This window comes from Cibotium barometz, chromosome 27 (genome assembly GCF_041138505.1).
Source record: "Cibotium barometz isolate CiBa-2024 chromosome 27, ASM4113850v1, whole genome shotgun sequence".
In the NCBI taxonomy this organism is placed as follows: Eukaryota; Viridiplantae; Streptophyta; class Polypodiopsida; order Cyatheales; family Cibotiaceae; genus Cibotium; species Cibotium barometz.
This window is the reverse complement of record NC_141072.1, coordinates 50,438,704-50,443,756: the sequence shown is the minus strand read 5'-3', so window position 1 is coordinate 50,443,756 and position 5,053 is coordinate 50,438,704.

Here is a 5,053-nt window from a genome sequence, read left to right as displayed (position 1 = left end):
CGTTGATTCCTTCAAGTTAAGTCTGTTATAGTTTCCCTTCTATCCGGTTTATTCAGATGAAGGTTAGTTCAGTCTTGACCTCGTTAGAAAAATTCGTAAAAAATTTCGTTAAGAAATTCAAAATGGTGGAATCGTCCCCGCTTTCTGGGCGGCATGGAAAATTTTCCCGGTTTTGGTTTTCGGAATGACCGCCAGCTTAGTCTCGGTTTCGGTTTTCAGAATGACCGCCAGCTTAGTCTCCTGCCCTGTATTCGAGGGCAAGGCCCCGAATATGAAATCCTGCCCCGCACAAGAGGGAGCTACTTCTGCTCTGCTACCATCTGGGAATCCGCCGGTGCGCAGAGGGGGTAGTGGGATCTCATAATATGGCTTAAAGCAGGCACCTAGAGCATAGTCAAACAAGACCGAGGAGTATCTTGTTATCATTGGATTTCAGATATTCAATGCAAAATTTTTACTTTATGTGAAAAAGATAGATAGAGAGATCGTGCTATTAGTCATTTATGTGGATGACTTAATTATCACTGGTGAAAGTGATGCTAAAATGCATGATGTCAAGAGGCTTTTGAAGCATAAGTTTGAGACGAAGGATTTGGGTAAGCTACAGTATTTTTTGGGCATGGAGGTGGTGATATCACCTCATGGCATTTTGTTATTACAGAGGCAGTATGGCTTAGGCATGTTGTCCAAAGTATGGTATGATAGGTTGTAAGCCTGTTTTGGTGCCATTGTAGCAGAACACAAAGCTTTCCACACAGATACATGTGAGCTTTGGAGGACCCCACTACGTACAGGCACATAGTGGGCAGTTTGATCTACATGAACTAGGCCAAACTTGAGCTATGATGTTGGACTTGTGAGTCAGTTTATGCAGGCCCCTAGGAATCCACACTTGAATGTGGCTAGACGATTCTCAAGTACATAAAGTCCACAGTTGATTATGAACTTTTCTATGAGACTATTATACATAGATACAACTACATGGGTACACAAATATTGATTGGGTTGGTAATGTCATAGACAAGAGATCTACCAGTGGCTTTATATTTTCGTTTGGGAGTGCTCTATGAGTTGGAGCAGTAAGAAACAGTTAAAGATGCTTTGTCGAGTACAGAGATAGAGCATAGGGGTGCTGCTAGTAGTTTATGAGGTAGCTTGGTTTTAGAAGCCACTTGGTGATATGGGTGAGCCCGTGAATAGGGAAGTTGTCATTTACTGTGACAACATGAGTAGCATACAATTGGTAAATAACCCATTATACCATGCTAGAATGAAGCTCATTGAAGTGCATTATCACTTTGAGAGGAAGAAGGTTCTATAACGAGTAATGTAAATCTAGTATATGTTAGCATAGAAGATCAATTGGCTAACATCTTCACGAAGGCATTGGGAACAAAGAAGCTCCATAGGTTTAGGAGCTTACTTGGAGTGCAATGTGTGGAGTTGAGCTCGAGGGGGAGTGTTGAGATATTGAGCTCAACTAACGCTATTGTGCGGACATTAATGACCCACCTCGGTGATAGCTTCTGCACTTATGCCACTAGCGTGGTTGGTGAGATTATATGCCACTAGTTGATGACAGGCTCTGTGATAGCCACTTTGGAGTACTAGACTTATGACATAATTATAGCGCCAGCTAGATAGTCGAGTTCACACTATGTACCAACCATTATATGTTATTGTAGGAGAGTACTTTCCCTTATAGTATGTACCCTTATCTTTTAGTTATATGGTTGTAGAGAAGAGAAGAAGATAGAAGAAAATTCAACCATCCATATCTCTCTCTCTCTCTCTCTCTCTCTCTCTCACTTGTGTATGTGTTTGCTTGTAAAGAACTTAAGCTCTCCCTCTCCCCCACATTCTCTTTAATATGGTCCTTATGTATAGCACTAGCACAAAGAACAAAAAGCGTAAGCTTAAGGAAATGGGACCATATCCTTGTTTGTGAGAGATGACCCCACATGGATCAACTCACATTGAAACACTTAATGGTGCAGAGACGAATGGTTTTTTCAATGGTAGTAGGCTCCACCGTCGCTACTATGGACATTTAACTCAAAATGCCCTTTAACATAAGAAACAAGAAGTTGAGATAAAAAGGGAAGCTCAACGAGAAGCAAAGCAAAAAAGAGAAGCTATGCAAGCATCACAATGGTAGTAGGCTCCACCGTCGCTACTATGGACATTTAACTCAAAATGCCCTTTAACATAAGAAACAAGAAGTTGAGATAAAAAGGGAAGCTCAACGAGAAGCAAAGCAAAAAAGAGAAGCTATGCAAGCATCACATCCCTATAAAAATAAGTCATTTACTTGGAAGAAGAGCAAGTTGGGCATGACCACAGAGACCAAATTTAAATAGAAGCTAGCCTTGGTATAGATCTAGGTGCTAGAACAACCTTCTATCTCATACAACATGGTGTTCACTAGGTGCCAACACTCACTCCTAGTCAAGTGACAGTTAAAACTATAAATTCACACAATTGCTTGTCTCTGGGAGTTTTCTTTGCACTTTTCCACATTGGAAATAATCACGTGGAAGGTTTCTATAATGCCTATAGGAATCATATAGAAATAAGTCCCTTAGAAGGGGGTGGATGGGGCACACCAATAGATACCATGGACTGCCACCTCACTTCAACTTCTGTGTAAGTAATGGTGCTCATAACATATGAAAAAACGGAAATCCTAAAGACTCATGAAGAAAAAAGGAACACCAAAGAGCCCTCATAATCGACCATTCCTCTCAAAAAGAGGCCCCTGCTTTAACTCACAACAGAGGTAAGTTGCCTAGTTTGTTTAAAATCTTGTCCAAATTAGGTAGTAGCTTCTCCTCCATTTTCACCCCCCATAACAATCACCCTCACCATGCACTAACACCACTAACACCACAAGAAATATTCCTCTTGAGTCAACTCCACATAGTCCCCTTGCCATAGCTAGATCTATTATCAAGAAGTGCACAAATGGTGGGTGCCCAAGAGCATACTTCAAGTACGTGGATACTATGAAGGGAATGGCAATCTATGGTTGCCCAAGATAGAAATACACCACAAACCACAAGAAAGGACTACCCCGCATGATCTTATAAAGCCTCCCCCCCACACCCCACACACATAAACCTGGTGGGTTAAAGAGAAGTTGTTGCATGGCTAGGGCTATTATGAATACTCAACAATGGCTCCCCAAGGCCTTGACATGCTCCCCTCATCTCCCTTAACTATGAACCCTACATGCCCACGGCCAACCTAAACCACTCCTTAAGGCACAAGGATATTTTGGGGAGGTAATAATTGCATCAAAACCTACACCCTATACGCCTCTCCAAAAGTCAACCACCACACAATAGTGGAGACCAAAAGCTCCCTTGAAACTGTGACCATCGACAACCACCTTGTAACAACAAAAGGAAAAGTCTCGTGCGCCCAAGGCTAAGAATAAGTGTATGTAAAAGGGTCAAGAGAAAGAAAATAGGATGGCCAGGCCCATGGACACTTTTATGTTGCCTTTTTCCTTCTCGACCAAGACTTCGAATCTCTGGAAGTGAGGAAACACTTCACTTTCTCCTTCATGAAAAAAACCCCATTCTTTCCTATTGTGATCATCAATGAATATAACATAATACCTGCAACCTGCAATTGTTGCAGTCTTGGTCACGGTCCCCAAGTCACAGGGTACACAACATTGGGTGCCTAAGGGTCAACTTAGAAACCAGCTCCACAAGGAGGAGAAAGGGGTCAATAAGGAATCAACAAGAAGGGTTCAAAAGGGAGCCAAGGAACAAAAATGGTCTTCACAAGTAAGTTGGCGGTACTCCAGACAAATCAACACTCCACAAAGCATTCGTAAGCAATGGGTCCGAAAGGACTTGCTCATGACACAAGGTTAATACCAAGGCAATACAATAGTATGGGTGCCTAAACTCCACCCAGTAGTCACCGTTGCACACACCTCTGAATACAAAGGAAAGGGTAGTAAAGTCATTTAGAACCAACTCCCAACTAAAACCAATGCTAAGAGTGCACAAACACTAGTGTGGAGGAAGAAGCCAACCCAACAAGATGGGTTAAATATAGCCAAACCAATACCAATAACCACCTCGATCAAGGAGCTAGACAAGGACCTTGAAGAGAGAAAAAAGAAGGTTCAACAAATGGACACTGATACAAGCCTCAATCCACATGACTCAATAGAAAATTTATTCAGTTGGATGGAGGGAAGAATCAAGCACTCCGACACACAGAGTTAAAATGCCTGCAACAACACCTACTACCGACGAGAAGTGCCGAAGTGCCACCTTGGTTCCCACGGCAATAAAAAAATGAAGGTATCAATTAGTCACAAAATGCATACAAGGTAAAACTGGGTATCATTCACTCCTTTAAATGCATGTTTGAATGTTTGAGCATGAAGAGAAATAGAAGGTATCAATCTTGCACACACATGATCCACGAAACTAACTCACGGGAAATCCGTCTCACGGATTTCCACCTCACGAATCTAACTCTCACGAAACTACATCTCATGGAACTAAACCTTATGGATTTCCATCTCATGGAAATCCACCTCATGAAAATAACTCTCACGAAAATCTGTCTCACAGATTTCCACTTCACGAATCTAACTCTCACGAAAATCCATCTCACGGATTTTCGTCTCACGGAAATCCGTCTCACGAAACTAACTCTTAGGATTTCCTTCTCACGGAAATCCGTCTCACGGAACTAACTCTCACGGATTTCCTTCTCACGGAACTAACTCTCATGGAAATCTTTCTCACAGATTTCCTTCTCACAGAAATCCATCTCACGGATTTCCATTTCACGAAAATCCAACTCACGGATTTACCCCGGTTCACGGGATTACCCCTCACAACCTGCACTTTCACGGCTTTAACAGCTACACCTTCACGGTACTTAATTTGACCTCACAACCCGGTTCACGGGATTACCCCTCACAACCTGCACTTTCACGGCTTTAACAGTTACACCTTCACGATACTTAATTTGACCTTTTCAATATCACAACTAACATACCTCATTTATTGCTTACACC